Consider the following 23,700-nt stretch of genomic DNA (forward strand, 5'->3'; position numbering starts at 1 on the left):
AATTTTAAATTCCTTCAAATAAGATATGGACATTGAAAATACAGGTCCAGAATCAATTTATTTCATGGAAAGATAATTCAAATCAAACCTTTAATAGTTGGAAATGCGGAAGGGTTAAAGGCATCTAACAATACAGAATAACTGTCTTCATTTTGCACAAAGGTTAAGAAGATTCTGAGGTTGCTGAAAGGCTTGGTAATTTTTGACACCCCCTGCTTTCATTCCTGTCAATAATCCTGTGAGACATTTTTTTTTTAACAATGTCTTGAGACAAAGCATAAGAATAGTTAGATTCGAGTATTCACTGACAGTAGAACTATTCTCATATTAATGTAAATATTAACCAAAAAAAAGCAAACTTTAACTCCAGATGTGTCCAGACATTTATAGGCCTTTCCTGTGGGTTATCACTGTGTCACTAATAATTTTTGTTTAATCCCAGGTGAGGAAGTACAGAATGTTACAAACAGAACAATGATTGTCTATGTTCAGGGCCTGTAAACTCACTTCTAGCGAACAATGTGTGTGTGGAGACATTCTCTTTCTTGTTATTTATGTTCTGATTATTGAAATTATATTTATTGCAATAATAACAATACATGCAATAAGTTATTACAATACATGTATTGCAAGAACTTACATTTATTGAAATGTTCTTTTATGTCTGTTGGATCTAATAATAGAAATAGGGTTGATCATTTGTACGTTTTCAAAGGACATCAAGAGTTGGCACACACACTTCAAAAGAAAGTGTTTTCACCAGGGGGCGACTGGGAAGTGTTGCTCTGAAGGATGTGGTTGCCAGGAGGGAAGTGGAGGGCAGACCCCGGGTTCTGTTGGCAGGTAGGATGGGGTGGATGTCGCCTTGTGTATGTGGTAACATCTTTTCTCCAATGTAAGTTTCCCTCGGGTTTTGGATTCTTCTGTTTTCTCCAAAATCACTTTCTCTTTAGTGGGCACAGTGGTAAACCATCTGGCATCCCTGGCTTGGTGCCCAGAAGGCATCATTCCCAGGAGTAAATGATCCCAGCTTGAGGGGCGTGCTGTCGCCCCCTAGTGGTGGGAGACACACTGCCACTCCATCACCATGGGGATGGCCTTCCTCTCTCATTGTTCTGCAGCCAGAAAAACTCATGTCCCTTCTGATAAACATGAAAACCCCACACTTGTATCCTCCCCTCTTCCATCCAAGGATTCTTGGGAATCATTGAATTTGCTCCATATTTTCGTCAGGTGAGATTTGGTCCAAACCTCCTTGAAGGTCGTAATACAAAAACAACAATAAAAATTGTTTTCGTCAAATACAGATAATACCGGAGCCTTGAGTGTGCTTATGTGAGCAGCTACCTCACTTACAAGAGTCGTATTCCCTTATGGGGACACACCTTCCTGATTGCCCATTGGTATTCCAGGTCACGCTGAAAGTCCCTTGAATAATCCTGGGGACTTATTATTTTTAAAAAATGTGTATTTATTTATTTTGAGAGCGAGAGAGAGAACAGGAGCGCGTGTGAGTTAGGGAGGAGCAGAGAGAGAGAGAGAGAAGGAGAGAGAATCCCAAGCAGGCTCCGTGCTGCCAGCATGGGATGGTGACACTAGCCGAAGCCAAGTGGTTTTCTTATTATTTTACATTGTGGGGTATAAAGTGCAGTGATGTTAGCTTTTCATTGCTCTTGCTTCTCTCCCTTCCCTCCCTCTCTCCCTCCTCTTTCTATAGCTCGCCCTCGACCTGTCTGGTCTTGGGGACGGACCGTGATGTGCATCGTGATCCTGTAGCACCGAGGGCATACAGGCAAGTCAGGACAGCCACCTGGGTCACCTCCTGTGATCCACGTGCCAGTGGGAGGTGGGAGGTGAGTGCGTGGAGGAGGTGGGTGTGCAGGGAGCAAATGAAGCCCCACAACTGCTGGCCGCTGGGCTTCAGAGAGACCCCAGTCCTCCCCTGTTACCCCATGGTCTCCTGGGAAGCAGTGCCCGTGGCTCTATTTCCCTCTCCGTTTGTGTAGGGAAGGAAATGAGATGACACAGGGAGGGGCTGTTTGAAATGGGAGGCGCTCTTGGTGTTACTGTCCTGGAGTGCTCTTACCCCGTCCCGTTTGGGGGAGGGCTTTCTCTGCTTACTGCTGGGGGCTCATCTACAGAAATATCCGAGCAGGGGATATCCGGAGAAGGCACAGCGGGGCTTGGGCAGCAGCAGGTGCCTAGAGCACACCTGTGCTGATTCAGGAGTATCCGGCTTAGGTGAAAGTTGGTGTCGTGAGACTGGGGCTGGGGCTCCTTGGCTTTGACGTTGACCTCTGCCCGCCCACTGCAGCTGGGCTGCCCCTGGGGCAGCCCACAGGTCATCACCTTCAGCTATGACTCTGGGCAGGGAAGTCAGGACACAAGACGCCACTTTCCCCTCCGCTCCCGGTGGCAGCCGTGCCCTTGAGGTCTGGGAGCTGCACGGGGCCGTCTACACGCACGGCTCCACCACTGGTCTGTGTTCTTGCCCCAGGCAGATGGGCTGAGGCGTCTGAAGCGAACGTGCCAAGGACCTTGACGAGTTCTGGCTGCACAGGCGCGTCCTGCCAGGCGGAGCAAAGATAGCAGGAAACTTCGCGGAGAATTTGGCGAGAAGTCCAGTAGAAGTGATCCTTTTTTTTTTTTTATGAAATTTATTGACAAATTGGTTTCCATACAACACCCAGTGCTCATCCCAAAAGGTGCCCTCCTCAATACCCATCACCCACCTTCTCCTCCCTCCCACCCCCCATCAACCCTCAGTTTGTTCTCAGTTTTTAAGAGTCTCTTATGCTTTGGCTCTCTCCCACTCTAACCTGTTGTTTTTTTTTTTTTTTCCTTCCCCTCCCCCATGGGTTCCTGTTAAGTTTCTCAGGATCCACATAAGAGTGAAACCATATGGTATCTGTCTTTCTCTGTATGGCTTATTTCACTTAGCATCACACTCTCCAGTTCCATCCACGTTGCTACAAAAGGCCATATTTCATTTTTTCTCATTGCCACGTAATATTCCATTGTGTATATAAACCACAATTTCTTTAACCATTCATCAGTTGATGGACATTTAGGCTCTTTCCATAATTTGGCTATTGTTGAGAGTGCTGCTATGAACATTGGGGTACAAGTGGCCCTATGCATCAGTACTCCTGTATCCCTTGGATAAATTCCTAGCAGTGCTATTGCTGGGTCATAGGGTAGGTCTATTTTTAATTTTCTGAGGAACCTCCACACTGCTTTCCAGAGCGGCTGCACCAATTTGCATTCCCACCAACAGTGCAAGAGGGTTCCCGTTTCTCCACATCCTCTCCAGCATCTATAGTCTCCTGATTTGTTCATTTTGGCCACTCTGACTGGTGTGAGGTGATACCTGAGTGTGGTTTTGATTTGTATTTCCCTGATAAGGAGCGATGCTGAACATCTTTTCATGTGCCTGTTGGCCATCCGGATGTCTTCTTTAGAGAAGTGTCTATTCATGTTTTCTGCCCATTTCTTCACTGGGTTATTTGTTTTTCGGGTGTGGAGTTTGGTGAGCTCTTTATAGATTTTGGATACTAGCCCTTTGTGCGATATGTCATTTGCGAATATCTTTTCCCATTCCGTTGGTTGCCTTTTAGTTTTGTTGGTTGTTTCCTTTGCTGTGCAGAAGCTTTTTATCTTCATAAGGTCCCAGTAATTCACTTTTGCTTTTAATTCCCTTGCCTTTGGGGATGTGTCGAGTAAGAGATTGCTACGGCTGAGGTCAGAGAGGTCTTTTCCTGCTTTCTCCTCTAGTGTTTTGATGGTTTCCTGTCTCACATTTAGGTCCTTTATCCATTTTGAGTTTATTTTTGTGAATGGTGTGAGAAAGTGGTCTAGTTTCAACCTTCTGCATGTTGCTGTCTAGTTCTCCCAGCACCATTTGTTAAAGAGGCTGTCTTTTTTCCATTGGATGTTCTTTCCTGCTTTGTCAAAGATGAGTTGGCCATACGTTTGTGGGTGTAGTTCTGGGGTTTCTATTCTATTCCATTGGTCTATGTGTCTGTTTTTGTGCCAATACCATGCTGTCTTGATGATGACAGCTTTGTAGTAGAGGCTAAAGTCTGGGATTGTGATGCCTCCTGCTTTGGTCTTCTTCTTCAAAATTACTTTGGCTATTCAGGGCCTTTTGTGGTTCCATATGAATTTTAGGATTGCTTGTTCTAGTTTCGAGAAGAATGCTGGTGCAATTTTGATTGGGATTGCATTGAATGTGTAGATAGCTTTGGGTAGTATTGACATTTTGACAATATTTATTTTTCCAATCCATGAGCAGGGAATGTCTTTCCATTTCTTTAAATCTTCTTCAATTTCCTTCATAAGCTTTCTATAGTTTTCAGCATACAGATCCTTTACATCTTGGGTTAGATTTATTCCTAGGTATTTTATGCTTCTTGGTGCAATTGTGAATGGGATCAGTTTCTTTATTTGTCTTTCTGTTGCTTCATTGTTAGTGTATAAGAATGCAACTGATTTCTGTACATTGATTTTGTATCCTGCAACTTTGCTGAATTCCTGTATCAGTTCTAGCAGACTTTTGGTGGAGTCTATCGGATTTTCCATGTATAATATCATGTCATCTGCAAAAAGCGAAAGCTTGACTTCATCTTTGCCAATTTTGATGCCTTTGATTTCCTTTTGTTGTCTGATTGCTGATGCTAGAACTTCCAGCACTATGTTAAACAGCAGCGGTGAGAGTGGGCATCCTTGTCGTGTTCCTGATCTCAGGGAAAAGCTCTCAGTTTTTCCCCGTTGAGGATGATGTTAGCTGTGGGCTTTTCATAAATGGCTTTTATGATCTTTAAGTATGTTCCTTCTATCCTGACTTTCTCAAGGGTTTTTATTAAGAAAGGGTGCTGGATTTTGTCAAAGGCCTTTTCTGCATCGATTGACAGGATCATATGGTTCTTCTCTTTTTTTTTGTTAATGTGATGTATCACGTTGATTGATTTGCGAATGTTGAACCAGCCCTGCATCCCAGGAATGAATCCCACTTGATCATGGTGAATAATTCTTTTTATATGCCGTTGAATTCGATTTGCTAGTATCTTATTGAGAATTTTTGCATCCATATTCATCAGGGATATTGGCCTGTAGTTCTCTTTTATTACTGGGTCTCTGTCTGGTTTAGGAATCAAAGTAATACTGGCTTCATAGAATGAGTCTGGAAGTTTTCCTTCCCTTTCTATTTCTTGGAATAGCTTGAGAAGGATAGGTATTATCTCTGCTTTAAAGGTCTGGTAGAACTCCCCTGGGAAGCCATCTGGTCCTGGACTCTTATTTGTTGGGAGATTTTTGATAACCGATTCAATTTCTTCGCTGGTTATGGGTCTGTTCAAGCTTTCTATTTCCTCCTGATTGAGTTTTGGAAGAGTGTGGGTGTTCAGGAATTTGTCCATTTCTTCCAGGTTGTCCAATTTGTTGGCATATAATTTTCCATAGTATTCCCTGATAATTGTTTGTATCTCTGAGGGATTGGTTGTAATAATTCCATTTTCATTCATGATTTTATCTATTTGGGTCATGTCCCTTTTCTGTTTGAGAAGCCTGGCTAGAGGTTTGTCAATTTTGTTTATTTTTTCAAAAAACCAACTCTTGGTTTCGTTGATCTGCTCTACAGTTTTTTTAGATTCTATATTGTTTATTTCCGCTCTGATCTTTATTATTTCTCTTCTTCTGCTGGGTTTAGGCTGCCTTTGCTGTTCTGCTTCTAGTTCCTTTAGGTGTGCTGTTAGATTTTGTATTTGGGATTTTTCTTGTTTCTTGAGATAGGCCTGGATTGCAATGTATTTTCCTCTCAGGACTGCCTTCGCTGCGTCCCAAAGCGTTTGGATTGTTGTATTTTCATTTTCGTTTGTTTCCATATATTTTTTAATTTCTTCTCTAATTGCCTGGTTGACCCACTCATTCGTTAGTAGGGTGTTCTTTAACCTCCATGCCTTTGGAGGTTTTCCAGACTTTTTCCTGTGGTTGATTTCAAGCTTCATAGCATTGTGGTCTGAAAGTATGCATGGTATAATTTCAATTCTTGTAAACTTATGAAGGGCTGTTTTGTGACCCAGTATATGATCTATCTTGGAGAATGTTCCTTGTGCACTCGAGAAGAAAGTATATTCTGTTGCTTTGGGATGCAGAGTTCTAAATATATCTGTCAAGTCCATCTGATCCAATGTCTCATTCAGGGCCCTTGTTTCTTTATTGACCGTGTGTCTAGATGATCTGTCCATTTCTGTAAGTGGGGTGTTAAAGTCCCCTGCAATTACCACATTCTTATCAGTAAGGTTGCTTATGTTTATGAGTAATTGTTTTATATATTTGGGGGCTCCGGTATTCGGCGCATAGACATTTATAATTGTTAGCTCTTCCTGATGGATAGACCCTGTAACTATTATATAATGTCCTTCTTCATCTCTTGTTACAGCCTTTAATTTAAAGTCTAGTTTGTCTGATATAATTATGGCTACTCCAGCTTTCTTTTGGCTTCCAGTCGCATGATAAATAGTTCTCCATCCCCTCACTCTCAATCTAAAGGTGTCCTCAGGTCTAAAATGAGTCTCTTGTAGACAGCAAATAGATGGGTCTTGTTTTTTTATCCATTCTGATACCCTATGTCTTTTGGTTGGCGCATTTAATCCATTTACATTCAGTGTTATTATAGAAAGATATGGGTTTAGAGTCATTGTGATGTCGGTATGTTTTATGCTTGTAGTGATGTCTCTGGTACTTTGTCTCACAGGGTCCCCCTTAGGATCTCTTGTAGGGCTGGTTTAGTGGTGACAAATTCCTTCAGTTTTTGCTTGTTTGGGAAGACCTTTATCTCTCCTTCTATTCTAAATGACAGACTTGCTGGATAAAGGATTCTCGGCTGCATATTTTTTCTGTCTAGCACCCTGAAAATCTCGTGCCAATTCTTTCTGGCCTGCCAAGTTTCAAAAGAGAGATCAGTCACGAGTCTTATAGGTCTCCCTTTATATGTGAGGGCACGTTTACCCCTTGCTGCTTTCAGAATTTTCTCTTTATCCTTGTATTTTGCCAGTTTCACTATGATATGTCGTGCAGAAGATCGATTCAAGTTACGTCTGAAGGGAGTTCTCTGTGCCTCTTGGATTTCAATGCCTTTTTCCTTCCCCAGTTCAGGGAAGTTCTCAGCTATTATTTCTTCAACTACCCCTTCAGCACCTTTCCCTCTCTCTTCCTCCTCTGGGATACCAATTATGCGTATATTATTTCTTTTTAGTGTATCACTTAGTTCTCTAATTTTCCCCTCATACTCCTGGATTTTTTTATCTCTCTTTTTCTCAGCTTCCTCTTTTTCCATAACTTTATCTTCTAGTTCACCTATTCTCTCCTCTGCCTCTTCAAGCCGAGCTGTGGTGGTTTCCATTTTGTTATGCATTTCGTTTAAAGCGTTTTTCAGCTCCTCGTGACTGTTCCTTAGTCCCTTGATCTCTGTAGCAAGAGATTCTCTGCTGTCCTGTATGCTGTTTTCAAGCCCAGCGATTAATTTTATGACTATTATTCTAAATTCACTTTCTGTTATATTATTTAAATCCTTTTTGATCAGCTCATTAGCTGTTGTTATTTCCTGGAGATTCTTCTGAGGGGAATTCTTCCGCTTGGTCATTTTGGATAGTCCCTGGCATGGTGAGGACCTGCAGGGCACTTCCCCTGTGCTGTGGTGTATAACTGGAGTTGGTGGGCTGGCCACAGTCAGACCTGATGTCTGCTCCCAGCCCACCGCTGGGGCCACAGTCAGACTGGTGTGTGCCTTCTCTTCCCCTCTCCTAGGGGCGGGATTCACTGTGGGGTGGTGTGGCCCGTCTGGGCTACTTGCACACTGCCAGGCTTGTGATGCTGGGCATCTGGTGTATTAGCTGGGGTGGGTAGGCAAGGTGCACAGGGGCAGGAGGGGCAGGCTTAGATCACTTCTCCTTAGGTGATCCTCTTCAGGAGGGGCCCTGTGGCAGCGGGAGGGAGTCAGATCCGCTGCCGGAGGTTTGGCTCCGCAGAAGCACAGAGTTGGGTGTTTGCGCGGAGCGAGCAAGTTCCCTGGCAGGAACTGGTTCTCTTTGGGGTTTTGGCTGGGGGATGGGCGGGGGAGATGGCGCTGGTGAGCGCCTTTGTTCCCCACCAAACTGAGCTCTGTCGTCAGGGGGCTCAGCAGCTCTCCCTCCCTTTGTCCTCCAGCCTTCCCGCTTTCCGAGCAGAGCTAACTTATGTCCTCCCAGACGCTAAGTCGCGCTTGTTGTGGGAACACAGTCGGTCAGGCCCCTCCGCTTTTGCCAGCCAGACTCGGGGGCTCTGCTTGGCCGGCGAGCCACCCCTCCGCCCCGGCTCCCTCCCGCCAGTCCGTGGAGCACCTGGCGCCTCGCCGCCCTTCCTACCCTCTTCCGTGGGCCTCTCGTCTGCGTTTGGCTCCGGCGACTCTGTTCTGCTAATCCTCTGGCGGTTTTCTGGGTTATTTAGGCAGGTGTAGGTGGAATCTAAGCGATCAGCAGGACGCGCGGTGAGCCCAGTGTCCTCCTAAGCCGCCATCTTGCTGCTTCCCAGTCTAGAAGTGATCCTTGATGCCCCTCCTCTGCCTCCTCCTGGCCTCTTTATTTATCCATTTTTAACTTCTAGACATAACGGACATTTTTACAAAGGCTACACGTTGTATTTGCCAGGTTTTGATTGAAGCATGATTTGCAGGACATGAAAAGCACAGATCCTGAACGTCCAGTAGGATGAGTTGACAAATGCGTTCACCTCTGTCACCCACATCGCCATAAGATATGGGATGTCTCTACGGAGCCCCGAGCTTCCCCTTCAACTCTCTGCAACTCACTCCCCACCCGGCTGGATTCTGCTCATGAGCTGGCGGTGAGGTCAGGACAAGTCCCTAACAAGGCAAAGACCCTACATTTCATAATCTGATCAGTGTGTTCCTATATTTTACTACCAGTAGTTCTGAACTGTCAGCTCACACAGCCTTCTATTGTGGTTTCTTTTTCTTTCTTTTTTTAAATTTTTTTAAATGTTTTTATTTATTTTTGAGACAGAGACAGAGCATGAGCAGGAGAGGGGCAGAGAGAGATGGAGACACAGAATCAGAAGCAGGCTCCAGGCTCTGAGCTGTCAGCACAGAGCCCGATGAGGGACCCAAACTCATAGACCATGAGATCATGACCCGAGCTGAAGTCGGACGCTTAACCAACTGAGCCACCCAGGTGCCCCGGTTTATTTTTCAATAATAGTTCCCTACGACCTTTGGTGCAACAGTGGGCATTAGCCCCCCAGGAAGAGCGAACCCTGTTCCCTGGCTCAAGACAGGGAGGGAGGCACATGTGATCTGTCTTGTGCTTGGCCTAGTACAGGGACTCCATAAATTTCCTTGAAACAGTGACTAAGAGTCGACGCTGGGAACAAAGAAGGGCTTAATCATTTACTGGGCTCAGACCTTGTGGCTCACCTCCAGAGGTGAGAGGCAGAGAGAGTCAGAGGCATCGCCCGGGCGGCAAGCAGGAGTCCCGGCTTGTGCAGCACGAGCATGGAGTCTGGGAAGGGTGAGAAGGCTGTGTTTGTCATGAGCTGGTGAGCCGCTGAAGTGAGGCGGGTGGTCTCCTGCCCTCACACAGAGGAGGGTCTGCTGCTTGGACACCTGGGGCCTGGCTGACCCTGGAGGGTCTGTCCCTACTCCAAATGCTTTCGTGTACGAGCCCACCAGACCAGAGCCCACAGCCCAGCCACCTCCACCATCAGACTCTCACACTTGGGGCCACTGTGCGCCTGCTGTATTAACCCCAGGTTACGGGCCAGACGAGGAGGGTCCTGAAGCCCACTGGTTATTCAGACCACCCAGTCCTAAACCTGTGTTCCCCACCTCACCCACTCCTTCCCGTGGGAACCACCACAAAAACCTGTGCCCACAGTCCCCTGCACCTCTGCCCACTGACTGGCCCTGCTCCCCTCATGGCACAAGGGATGCCCTCTTCCTTTTGGGAATAGTAATAAAACTCTATTTACGATGGCACTCATCTCCTGATCAGTTGACCTTATCATTCCTGAATAATAATAAAACCTACCTTTTAAAAACATGGATGTAAACCAACTATTCATTTGCCCCTGGTTCCCCCACTTTGGAAGGGCTGGAGCTCAGGGGGAAGCTGTGACTGGTACACATTCTGCTCCAGGGAACAGCAGCATAAGGTTTGTGGAGGTGGCCGAAATTGTGGTCGAGGAAAACCCTGTGGCGGACAAGTAGCTGAGGGCAGCCGTCTCACCACAGAAGGATGAGTAGTCAAATTCTGGTTAAAACGGCCGTGGGACTTCGTGGGCTTTACATGTTCTTCGAGGAGCTCCGGGTCCGAGGCAATACAGCAGGTGGCAGTAGCCATGATGATGTCATAGTAGCGACAGTAACAAACACTCAGCGCAAGCATTCTGCCTGCCCTGTGCCAGACCCGTGCTAACACCACCCCCCTATGGTGGTAACTCGTTACTACTGTTAATAGTAACTAGGTGCTATCTGATTCCCTTTCACGAGGAGGGAAACAAGCACAGAGATGCAGTGATCTGTTCAAGCGCACGCAATGAAGGAAAAGCTGGGCTCTGAGCCCAGAATGGTGCCATCCGCTTGCCTGCTCTGGAAGATCGGGGCTCCTCACACACAAGGCTTAGTCTGTGCTCACAATTTTATTTTTTTTTTAATTTTAATTTTTATTTTTTTTTTTAATTTTTTTTCAACGTTTATTTATTTTTGGGACAGAGAGAGACAGAGCATGAACGGGGGAGGGGCAGAGAGAGAGGGAGACACAGAATCGGAAACAGGCTCCAGGCTCTGAGCCCTCAGCCCAGAGCCCGACGCGGGGCTCGAACTCACGGACCGCGAGATCGTGACCTGGCTGAAGTCGGACGCTTAACCGACTGCGCCACCCAGGCGCCCCTGTGCTCACAATTTTAAACATTTGAGTCCAAACTTCAGTGGAACGAATGGAGAATTGCTAAATGGCTTTAATCCTCAAGTTTTTAGACTTGCTTTTATCTTGAAAAGCTTGTGGGGCTGGCCCAAGATGCCCGGGGGACGTGTTTCAACAGAATTGCAGGGTAGAGCCATGTAATATGAATGTGGAATTTCAACAGGGATGTGGTCCCTTGAGCAGGTAGACGGTCCCAGCTGGAACCACAGTCCCTGCCCTCACAGAAGTTGGAGGCTGTGGAAGCAGGACTGAACAAGGAGACACATAAACAGGACCATTTCAGATGCTGGCCAAGTGTCCTGAAAGAAACAAGCAGAATGATGTGATAGAGGATCCTGGGTGTGCATGCACATGGTGCTTAAGGTCCCATGAATTTTTTTTTTTAAGTTTGTGTATTTTGAGAGCAAGAGAGAGAGTGTGTAAATGGGGGAGGGACAGAGAGAGAAGGAGGGGGAGAGAATGAATCCCAAGCAGGCTCCATGGTGCTGTCCGCACAGAGCCCGATGTGGGGCTTGAACCCACGAACCGTGAGATCTTGACTTGAGCCGAAATCAAGATCAGACCCTCAAACGACTGAGCCACCCAGGCGCCCCAAGGTCCGATGAACTTAAGTCAATATATGGAGAATTCCTCCCTGAATGAATACTTGGCTGCTGGCTGGCAGGCGGGAGAAGGGAAGTCTAGGGGGACGCTACTGTGCACACGTGGTCAAGGACGGGAGACTTTCATCCTGCAGCACAAGGTGTGTAAATTTCGGCACCCAGCGTGGCCCAGGAACTCCAGCAAAACCCGGTCCCATCTGGAGGGTCCCAGTCCTTCCTTCCCACATGACTGGTAATTTACACCTTGTCCACAGGTCGCTCTAACATAGGATGCCCCAAACGGAGCCAGCACCTTACTTCCCAAATCTCTTGCCACCTCTTTCCCCAAGCCCCAGGCTTCATGGAGGACGTGACCACACACCTGGGTATGAGTCACCATCGATGCCTTTCTCTCTCTCACTTCCCAGTTCAAGCCATGACTGATTCCTGTTCATCGTGTCTCCCGATGGTTCTGGGATCTGTCCTAGCCTCCCCATCTATAAGGGATAGACTCTACTACCTAGTTGGGAAGTTTGTCTTGCAAGAACCATTGTACTTTGTAGACTAACTCGGGTATTTCTTGATTAAAGACTTAAATAATGTTTGTCTCTCACTATAGAACTTGTGAAAAGCATTTGGGGGTAAGGAGGACAGAGGCAGGACAGCACTTCCCCGGGAGAATTTTTGGGAGAGTCTGTGGTAGTGGTGTGGGCATGTTTCACGACTCCTGGAAAGGCGGCACCCTTAAGCAGCACCCCTTTCACATTGCACGTGCTGTTGGACTATAGACTCTTCCTGAAGAATTTGCTCTTGTCCAAAGCCAAGGCCAGTGCTCTGAACTGAGCGGTGAGGCCCCTGAGTGACGGCATCTGTATTAGCTAGCAGAGCTGTATAACAAAGTCCCAGAGACTGGGGGGCTTAAACAACAGAAATTTATTTTCTTGAAGTTCTGATGGAGGTCTGGGGTTGCAGTATTGACAGGGCTGTTTCCTTCTGGGAGCATTGAGGGAAGGATCTGCTCCAGGCCTCTCTCCTTGGTTTGTAGGCGACCATCTTGCCCCCAAGTCTGCACATGCTTTTCCTTCTGGATGTGTCAGCGTCCTAATCTCCTCTTAGAAGGACGCCAGCCATATTGGATTAGCACCCACCCTGATGGCCTCATTTTAACTTAATTCCCTCTTCAAAGACTGTAAGTAGTCACATTATGAAGTGTTGGGAGTTAGGACTTCAACATATGAATTTGGGGAGAACACAATGTAGACCACAAGAGTATCCTCGAGGAAACCCTGGTGGCCGGTGTGGCTGGAACAGAGCAACTGAAGTAGAGAGGCAGGAGGTGAGGCCAGAGGTAGCTATGAGCCAGTCTCACAGTCCCTACGGCTTGTGGTAATTACTTGAGATGTGAAGAGGGATGGGAAACCATTTTAAAGTTTTGAGGAGGGAAGTGATGTGATCTCACTGTGCCTGCTGTGTGGGAGATGGGCAACAGTGGCCCCCAGTGTCAGCCCGGAGAGCAGTGACGGTAATTACGGCAGCCCAGGTGAGAAGTGATGGCAGTGGCAGGTAAACGTCCAATGCAGGGTTTATTTTGCAGGTAGAGGCAGTGGCACCTGCCGATGGAGAACGTGGGATGAGAGGCATTAGAAAAATATTTTTTGGTCATGCCCAGCTGTGGGAGTGGTGGCTTCACAGCCTGAGATGTGGCCTCCAGGGGAGGGGTGAGCTGGGGAGACGCAGGGCCAGGAGTTTACTTTCAGACACCAGGAGTGAGATTCTCAGGACTGTATCCAGAAAAGATGTGCTCGAGACTGGAGTTCAGTGGGGTGGCTGGAGCTGATGATACAAATGTGTAAGTCATTCCAAAATTGACCATCTGGGGGCACCTGAGTGGCTCAGTTGGTTAAGTGTCTGACTTCAGCTCAGGTCATGATATCATAGTTTGTGAGTTCGAGCCCTGCGTCGGGCTCTGTGCTGACAGCTCAGAGCCTAAAGCCTGCTTCGGATTCTGTGTCTCCTTCTCTCTCTGCCCCTCCTCCACTTGTGCTCTGTCTCTCAAAAAATAAATAAATGTAAAAAAAAAATTCAAAATTAACAGTCTTTAGCACCCTAAATTCGAGAAAGGTTATCTAGGCAATGAAACTTGTTAGAAAAGATTGACATTTGGGGTGCCTGGGTGGCGCAGTCGGTTAAGCGTCCGACTTCAGCCAGGTCACGATCTCGCGGTCCGGGAGTTCGAGCCCCTTGTCGGGCTCTGGGCTGATGGCTCAGAGCCTGGAGCCTGTTTCTGATTCTGTGTCTCCCTCTCTCTCTGCCCCTCCCCCGTTCATGCTCTGTCTCTCTCTGTCCCAAAAATAAATAAACGTTGAAAAAAAAAATTAAAAAAAAAAAAAAAAAGAAAAGATTGACATTTGAATGATATTTGATCAGTGCCCGAATGTATTGTATGGACTTTGGGGTTCAGAATTTAATATTCAAGGACACTGTGGGGGCTGAGAACTTTTGGTGGGATGTATAGAAGTCCTCAGTGGTTGTCGCCTGCTGCCTGGTGACCTATTCCTGCCCAGGGGGAAACTGTATATTAACATCTTGCCAGAACTCCATTTCTGCTCTGTTCCTCCCCTACCCTAGCAACATCTCATTTAGCTAAACTGAGGGCAGCACCCTAATTCTGAGAGTCCTCTGCAGATTAGCAATTCTGGGAGAGACTAAGTCAGAGCATGGACAGCCTGCACACTTCCTGCAAGGTGGAAAGCAGGCAATTTTTCTATTTTTTCCCAATCTACTTTGTGAAGTAGCCTCTTTCTGTCTTCAAGCCAAGATGCTATAGCAAGGTGAGTGGTTTGTCCCTGGGTGAATTCAAACTGTCTTTATATTTCCTAAACATTTTTATTGGGCAAAATAAAAGAGGAACAGTTTTATTTGCATCATAATAAACTCAGTATAGGTGGCAGGGGACTTTCTCCTTGACACTTCCTGGCTTCCTGACTGCCCAGGCTCCACACCAGATCTGCGCCCCATCCCCAGACTTCTGTGGGAAGCCAGATCAGAGTGTGAATCTACTCATGGGGATTGGAGAAGACCCCAGGGGTTGTCCCATAACCCCTGCTGAGGCTCAGAGAAGGGAGCTGACCTGCCAGGTCCCATTATGGGGAGAGGGAGTGTGAGCCACATGATCAGAATCGGTGCTGTCGCGTACTAGCTTTGAGACCCTGGGCAAGCCCCTCAACCTTTCTGTTTCTTGGTTTCCAAATTCTCAAAAGAAGGATACAGACAATATTTCTTCTATGATAATAGTAGCTCCTTCACAGGATCATTTGAGGATTAAAAGAGATAATGGTGGTGAGGTTCTTAGCACAGCTGGGGCATCCAGATGGTAGCCCTGGAGGCTCTGTCATCATTTTAGGAGACTTTTGAGGTCTTTGTGCCCCAGCTGAGATGTTCTTGCACACACCATCCTTCTGTGAGTTGTACTTAGATCTAATCCCTAAAGGCAGGGCTCCCTACAGATGTATTAGGGTGGTGTGCTGGCCACAGGCTATGCAGTCGGCCAGGCCAGTGCTGCTGTTCCACATTGTATAAATGACACCTGCCCTTGTCACTCTCCTGTGTGACAGGATCATAAGCAGTGGGCAGAAGCCTAGCATGGGCCCTAGATACTGACTTGGGGCTTAGGAAGTTCAACATAATTCACATACCTCCAATGACGCATCTTTATTCAAATGCAAGAATTCTGTGTAACACTAAGAATGATACAACAAAATAAAAGGATGTATGGTCTCTGCTCTTGGTTTATTCACTATTTGTATTCATTTGACTTCCCAGAAACATTAGGAAATAAATCATTTGGGATGTCAAAGATTTTTGGATAGATGGAAGTCTATCCCTGAGAATTGAATTTCAAAGACTTAGTCATAACATTTTTGTGTGGAAAACTGGATGGGTTACAGTTTCATTTCAATTTCTTCTTAAATAGACACCACTGTATGTTAATTCAACTTTTTCTTGCACAATTAAATAATTCATTATGATTATACATTATTGTTCCATTGATGCGTAGGGTTCTGTGTCCCTATAAAGATAGTCTCACGGGGCGCCTGAGGGGCTCAGTCCATTGAGTGTCTCACTCTAGATTTAGGCTCAGGTCATGATCCCAGGGTCATGGGACCCAGCCCCAAGGTGAGCATGGAGTCTGGAGTCTGAGTAAGATTCACTTTCTCTCTCTCTCTCTCTCTCTCTCTCTCTCTCTCTCTCTCTCTCACTCTGTCTCTCAAAAAAAAAAAAAAAGTCTCACAGCAATCATCTTTCTGAGTTCTTAGGTCTGTTCTGCATATCTTTTGGAAGGAGGCACAGAGAGAGGAAGACAGAATCCCAAGCATGCTCCACACTGTCAGCATGGAGTCTGACGTGGGGCTCAAACCCACAAAACCATGAGATCATGACCTGAGCTGAAACCAATAGTTGGATGCTTAACCAACTGAACTACCCAGGCACCCCTATTCTGTATATTGGTCTATTTCCTTCTTCATATCCGTGCTCACAGACACTGCTTGCTTCAGGTAGAACAGCTTAAAATCTGCTTAAATGTGCTTTAAAGAAGTGTTTGAAACTTTATGTTGTCCACCTTCTCTGTCTTTTTCTATGGTTCCTGATATTTGTGACATTCTTAGAACAATCTACCCTATATCAAGATCACAAAGGTATTTTAATTGATTTTTTTCTTTACATTTGAACCTCTGTGATAATTGGAGTCTATTTTGATAGAAGGAATGCATTGGGAATCACGTTTTGTTTTTCAGGTCAGATGTTTACTCGGTTTCCTTAAACTAGTGATTAACATGTCTGAATTTCCCCCTTTGCTTTCAAATGCTGAATTCTCACCTAGGTGGCTGAAATTCTATTCCTTTTGTTTTCACTAAAGCACCTCTTCACTCTTCCTCACTGTTTAACTTCTGTATGGTAGCTATTCTTTTAACGTATATCAGGGCAAGCCTCATCACCCTCCTTTTTATTATGCTCCTAGCTAGGGTCATAGTTCTATCTAGTTCCCAATGAACTAAAAGAAATGACACTCAAGCCGTTTTCAGAAAGCTCATTTGGATTTTGATTGGATTGAATTAAATTTATATATTCATGTAGGGAATAGGTAGTTTATAATATAATGTCTCTTTAACATCGAGGAAATTGTGCCCCTGACGCGTAAGTGTTCTTTATTATCTGCAGGATAGTTGTATCCTTTTATCCATCCAAGTTATGCAAATGTATTTTATGAATGTTGTGGGTATTTTATGGATTTTATGGTTGTCGTTAGATGTGGTGGTGTAATTTGGTTTGGGACTTTATTTGCTACTGTGATTGGGACGTTTTGTGTGTATGGGAAGAGGCTATACCCGCAGACACAGAAATTGAAATATTTGATTTATAAAAAATTTTCAGCCTCTGTAGATTTAGACTGGGTAAGTTGGAAAAGCTTGACGAGACCTAAGGGCGGCCGGGGGGGGGGCGGGGGGGGGTACATGGAGAAAGACAAACATTAATGCTCTCCCAGCGGGACTGTGAATTCATGCAAATTTTCCTATGGAGCCTTTGACTATACACATATTTATAATATGCATACCATTTGACTTAGCAATACCAATTCTAGAAATTCATCCAAAGGAGTATACTGGACAGTTCACAAAAAGTATGTCCAAATATTCATCATGTTATTGCGCATAACAATAGAAAGTTGGAACTAATGTAAATATGTGTCAGGAGATTTATTAAATAAATCATGATATAGTCTTAGGATGCAATTTCTTGCAGCCATAGAAATGGTAATGTATCTAAATGTATATGCATACATTTACATATCTACATGGAGAATTGTCCTTGATTGGTTATTGAATGAATAAAGCAGGTCTTGATCAGCATATATTCTGTGGTACCACTCGGAAAATGTGTGTATAAATATGTTCTGTGTCTGGAGAGATGTTAAACATCTAATTGGGATTTCAGTCCACTTACACTCTCTTTTTCATACTCTCCTAACTTTTACACTTTTTAAAAAAGCTTGAATCATTTTAAACTCTCTTCCACTCCCCCTCCCCCCCATCCCCCCAGAATTAAGTTATATCATTGTAAAAACAATAAAAAAATTAAAAGTTGCTAATGTGTCCTAAAGCAAAGTGCTGGAAATAAAGAGTAGTTTGGAATAACATTTAGGTCAAAATAAATAGTCCCTAGAGGGCACTTTTCTCTCCTAACTCACAATAGCTATTGTTTAAACTTGCGTTCTAGGCAATGGGCTGACGACTTTAGATGACTGATGTCATTCAGTCTCAGGACTGGCTGTGTCAGGCGGTATATTGTTTCCCCTTGCAGGAGCTGGAGGGTGCTCACAATTGTGGGGTGCAGCACACAGCAGGTGGGGCAGAGCAAACTTGCGTGAGGGGAGCCCCACTCAAAATACCAGTGGGGAGTGTGTGGCCTTCCACATCCACTTTTTTACAACCCAGTTTTCCTGCTTCTCCTGTCTGGAAACAGCCTTCATGTCCAGCAGCACGAGATTTAGAAAGCATTTTTATAGAGGGGATCGTTCAACTCCTGGTTTCAGGGTTGTGAGTTCGAGCCCCACATTGAGAGATTACTTTAAAAAATAAAAATCTTAAAAACACATGTTCTAGAAATTGATAAATTACATGTACAGTTTTCATAGAAAAAGTCCTAGGACTGGATGATGTGAAAATTTATTTTGTTAGTAATTTTCAAAATTGAAAAAGCTATGCAAATACTGCCTGAGTAGACATAGCGGCCCCAACTGGGCTTAAAATATTAAACATAACGCAAATCGATCTCAGATCCTTCTTTGCATTTTTCTTGTTTGTTTTATTTCTTCCATTTCTTTTCTTATCACAAAAGCAATTCATGCTTAACATAGGAAAGAAATCTGAAAATATACATTGAAGGAGAAACCTGAGAACTACCTGTAACCCAATCCTTCCAGGAGGACTATTATTTCATGAATATTCTGTTGGAACCTGTTTTGTATATATTTATTATACTTAAGTAAAAGCGACATCTTACTATTTATGTTCTTTTGTGACCAGTGATGATTTATCTGCTGCATTTTCTTTTATTGGATGTTTGGTTTGTATCTTTAAAAAAAAATTGCTCTGTCAGTTGGTTAAGCATCTGACTCTGGCTCAGGTCATGATCTCACAGTTTGTGGGTTCGAGCCCTGTGTTGGGCTTTCTCCTGTCACCACAGAGTCTGTTTCGGATCCTCTGTCCCCCTCTCTCTCTGCCCCTCCCCTGCTCTCTCTTTCTCTCAAAAATAAACATTAAAAACATAAATTAAAAAATTGCTCTGATTAAAGTTAGCACAGGGAAATGAAAGCAATAAAAGGGCAAAGGGGGAATTAAAAAACAGGAAAAAAACTTAAAATTCTGAAAAACTAACAAAAATGGTTATAAAACCCAGGTAAGATGATGACGCTAATGATAAAACTAATCAGTAGCGCACCAAAGTTACCAAGACTGGGCAAACCAGAGACTGGGGAGATTTGTTTCTGACAAGTTAATGTTTAAAGCTGCTTGGTTTTGTTCACATTGCTTCTCTTTCTCCCTCTCTCTGTAAAATATATTATATGCTCTGGGGCGCACTCTCTGGCTCCAGAAGGCTCAGAGTCTACCTGGCCGGAAGACTCGTTTTCCAGGAGGGGCCCCCCGCTTCAGAGAGTAGACTCTCCCTCGTCTGTAAGAGGCCAAGAGAGTCTCCCTTCTCCCCATCCTCATCCTCTCTCCACTCTGGCGTCCCTATAGCAGCCAACGTTGTTTCGTTTGTTTGTTTTTGTTTTTAGCATGACTCTGTTCTGGGGAAGCTCGACCTTCTCCAAGAAGTGCTCACTGAGTTCAGTGTGGATTGGGGGCTCTCGAGGGAGCCACTCTCCCCTCTCCCCACACAGGCCCGGCCTCTCCCTCCTGGCCTGAGAAGGCCCAGAGGAAGCCTGGAGGCATGCTGAGGCCGCCGGGGGAATGCACTGTCCACCCCCACACCCTCGGCCTGCCCACACCAACGAGGTCTTAAAGATGTGCAAACATCAGGGGCACCCTTGAAGGGGAAGATGAGTCATTGCTGGCTCAGGCCTCCAGGTGTGTCTGGGGAGCATCAGGTGCTCCAGCTGGGGTATGACATTGCTTATAGTCCCGCTCCTGACACATCTGCTTCACTTTCTCCCGGCTTCATGGTGTCGCTGAAGGAAGCCGATGGTGGTCACGTGTGGCTCTGGAGTTCTCAGGGAGACTGTCAGAAGAAATATAGTGCCTCCACACTCTATCAAGAGGGCTTCTTTTGTTCTGATAACTGTGTGGGCTCCAGCGGCAGGTGTGTGGGTAAAGAGCGTCTCTGGTATCAGACTTGGATATCTGGCAACTGGAGATAGTAGCAGGCCTAGCCAAAGCTAGACTTACAGGTATGCCAAGTAATGGCATCTTCCCAGCTCCAACAGCCCTGGAGAATTCTGGAAAGAGGCAGGCAATCCAGGAAGTCAGTGTCTGGTTTCTCCAGCATGCAGGGACCTGGCCACTGCACTGCTGATGGGGCCAGACCCACCATTTCCAGAGATGAACCGGCAGGTGTAAAGAAAGGCTCAGGTTTCAAGACACAGTGGAAAAGATCTGAGAGTGATCTTGAGGCTTGGTTTGGCGATCAGCATGGCATGACTCTGAGCCCCAAATTTTGGGGTCTGAGGCTTTTGAAAATAACGTTGAGAGAATATTTTTTTTTATTATAAGGGAAATAACCCAAACACAGCATATAAAAATGCAAATAAAAAAAGTAACAACTTTAAATCTAACTACACAGCAGCTCTGTGGATGAGTTAAGAAAAAAGGAAAAATGTATTTCTTCAACAAATGTTTATTCAGTTTCTAGTTTCCTCTATATTCCAAACACAGTATTAAGCACTGGGGATACAGCAGAGAACAAAAAGGACAAAAGTGCCTGCCATCACAGAGCTTACATCCCAGTGTGTGGGAGAGAGGGAGACAGGAAGACAAGCATGGATGAGGAAATCATCAAATAGTGTTATGGGATGAATGGCATCCCCCAGAATGCTTATGTTGAAATCCTAACCCCCCGGACCTCAGAATGTGACTGTATTTGGAGATGGGGCCTTTAAAAGGTGATTAAGTTAAAATGAGGCCAATAGAGTGGGTCTACCCCATTATGAGTGGTGTCCTCATGAGGAGAGGAAATATGGCCACAGGAAGAGATATGAGCACACAGAGAGAAGGCCATGTGAGGACCCCACAAGAAGGTGACTATCTACAAGACAAAGAGAGTGGTCTCAGGAGAAACCAATCTTACGGCACCTTGGTTTTAGATTTCTAACTTCCGGAACTGTGAGAAATACATCCCTATTGTTGAAGTTACCCAGTCTGTGGGACTTTGTGATGGTGGCTCTAGAAAACGAATGCAAATAGTTTATAAGATGTTAAGTGTAATGGAGAATAGGGAACAAGGTCAGGGGTATGGGGCCATGCACATCTGTGGGGGAAGTATATTCCAGAAGAGGGTGCCAAGGCCCAGGGTGGGAGGGGGCAGGAGGCAGGCGAGGAGGGGGAGAGCAGCCAAGTCAGAGCTGTATGTGCAAAGATTTTGGATTTGCTCTGAGTGAATCCATTTTTGTAATTAATAAAAGTCCTTTTGGTTTTCTTTATTGGGTTTATGAGATAGTAAGTTAACTAGATGGATGATAGATGATAGACAGGTAGATGATAGATTACATCACATTTAAGAAAATTTGACTTAGGGGAGCCTGGGTGGCTCAGTTGGTTAAGCATCCAACTCTTGATTTTGGCTCAGGTCATGATCTCATGGTTCTTGGGATCGAGCCCTGCATCAGGCTATGTGCTGACAACATGGAGCCTGCTTGATATTCTCTCTTTCTCTGCCTCTCCTCTGCTCGCATATACCCTCTCTCACTCGAAAGAAAGAAAGAAAGAAAGAAAGAAAGAAAGAAAGAAAGAAAGAAAGAAAGAAAGAAAGAAAGAGAAAATTTGACTTCTATGATATTGAATTTATAAATCTCTGAATATGCTATTCCTTTGTATTTATAAAAACCTTATTTTGTGTCCTCACTAAATTTTAAATTTTATTCATATGCTTCTTATACATCCATTATTAAGTTTCTAAATATTTTCTGTGTTAATATTGTAAATGATCTCTTTTTCCACTGTAATTTCAAAGAAATCAATTAACCTTCTTCTCTTTTGGTTCCCTATTGTGCACAATGCTCTAATTGCCAATTTTCACTATAGCCTTTACTACCCAATTTTACTTGAGAATATCACTTTTCTTTCACTTAGGTGTGTGTTCATTGATTCGTCATGTTTACATGATATCTCCTGATTTCCAGCTATAAAAGCAAGGAGGTGGGGGAGAGCATCAGCCGACATTTCCTTCCCTTCCTTCCCATCATTCACTAGTTGTAGAATTTCACATTTCATCCTCTGTAACATTTGCAGTGGGTTCTACACCTGTCCTCACTCTGTGTTCTTCTATGGTTCTTCCATTACACCAGCTCACCATTCACTCCAACACCTGTACCCTACACTGCATCTTTCTTGCCTTTGGCTGAACTCAATCCTCCAGCACACTTTCCCAAGTGGAGCTTCTCACTGGAGCTATCCTTCTTGAGTCCTTTTGTGTTGAAAAATGCCCATTGCATTTATAATGGAAGGGCAAGTGTTTGAGTAAAAAACCATATGGGCTCACATCTCCTCTTCTTGAGGACTTTGCTGGAATTGCTCACCATCTTCTAGTGTTGAAGGCTCCTTTGTACAGGTCTGGGCCTTCCTGATAATACTGGCAACTTGATTGTTTCACCTTACTATTCTGAATATTCTTTATATTAAAAATCCAGGAATTGTATGGAGATATTAATTTGTTATTGATTGTTCTGTGTCAGATTTTCTTAGGATACCACTTCAGTTTAGTAGACTGGAGTCTTATCAGCTGAAAATCCTTTTTAAAATCTTATCCTTAAAGTGTTCCCAATTGCTTCTCAGAGGCACTGATTATGTGAATGCCAACTCTCTTTTCTCTTCCATGTCTGTCATTTCTTCCTGCTCATCCACATGAACTCTGATGTATTTCCATAACATTTAACCCATGGTACTCCATCCTGTTCCATCGTCCTCTGCTCTTTTTCCAAAACTGTGCTGTCTCTTCTGTGTGCCTCCATTCTATTGTGGTTTTATTTCCTTCTGTCACTTCCTACCTTCGTTCTATAAGCTCAGATTTCTTATCTTTTCTTATCTCAGAATACCTTTTCTGAGTTAATGTGTCTCTGATTTGTGTTCTATCCCTGTTTCAAAACAAGTAATTTCTTCGTCCTCTTTATTAAGTTATGGTGCTCACTAAGTCAGAATTTTTATCCATTTCATGGTGATATTTTCAGTTGGGGATTACTATTTTAACATTTTTTTCTCCTGTTCCTTCCTCACTTAAAAAAATTTTTTAGGGGGCGCCTGGGTGGCTCAGTCGGTTGAGCGTCCGACTTCAGCTCAGGTCATGATCTCACGGTTCGTGAGTTCGAACCCCACATCGGGCTTTGTGCTGATGGCTCAGAGCCTGAAGCCTGCTTCGGATTCTGTGTCTCCCTCTCTCTCTGCTCCTCTGCCGCTCACACTCTGACTCTCTCTCTCAAAAATAAATAAACATTAAAAAAAATTTTTTTTTGGTAATATCTTTGGAAAGATTAGGTTTGGTTTCTGTTTGATGGTGACTCATCTTTGTCCAGGTGAAATATTCTTGGACTATCTGTTTTTAAGAGGCTTTTGTAGGGAGTAGACAGAAGTGGGTTTCAGGGCACCAGGAATCCTCCCTATGACACAAGATTATAGAAATGAATACAATCTTTCAATGGCTAATCCACCAGGATGACATACCATGTGCCATCTTATAATCAGACTCATCACTGCTGCCTCATAACCAGACTGCTTGCTACAAATACAGACTCTCATGTGATTCCTTATTCAACATGTTCCTTCCTCCTTTTTGAAGTGTGGTGCCAGTCTGGGTTCAGAGAATCTCCCACTACCTGCCCACTCACCTGATCCCACTGTTTCAGGTAAAGGACTGTTGGTGTGTCTTTTAGGGTA

At 44.6% G+C, this 23,700-nt stretch overlaps 1 long non-coding RNA gene across 1 annotated transcript; it reads right to left on the reverse strand.

Annotated features, from left to right (window-relative positions):
* Nucleotides 1–9,417: 9,417 nt before the first annotated feature.
* On the reverse strand, nt 9,418–10,430 carry LOC109498694. The gene is made up of 2 exons (XR_002155544.2): nt 10,083–10,430; nt 9,418–9,554 (listed from the first exon to the last, which is right to left on the reverse strand). It is a non-coding gene; the product is annotated as an uncharacterized LOC109498694 (long non-coding RNA).
* Nucleotides 10,431–23,700: the final 13,270 nt, after the last annotated feature.

The sequence above is a fragment of the Felis catus genome, chromosome B1, assembly GCF_018350175.1.
Source record: "Felis catus isolate Fca126 chromosome B1, F.catus_Fca126_mat1.0, whole genome shotgun sequence".
NCBI classification, from domain to species: Eukaryota; Metazoa; Chordata; class Mammalia; order Carnivora; family Felidae; genus Felis; species Felis catus.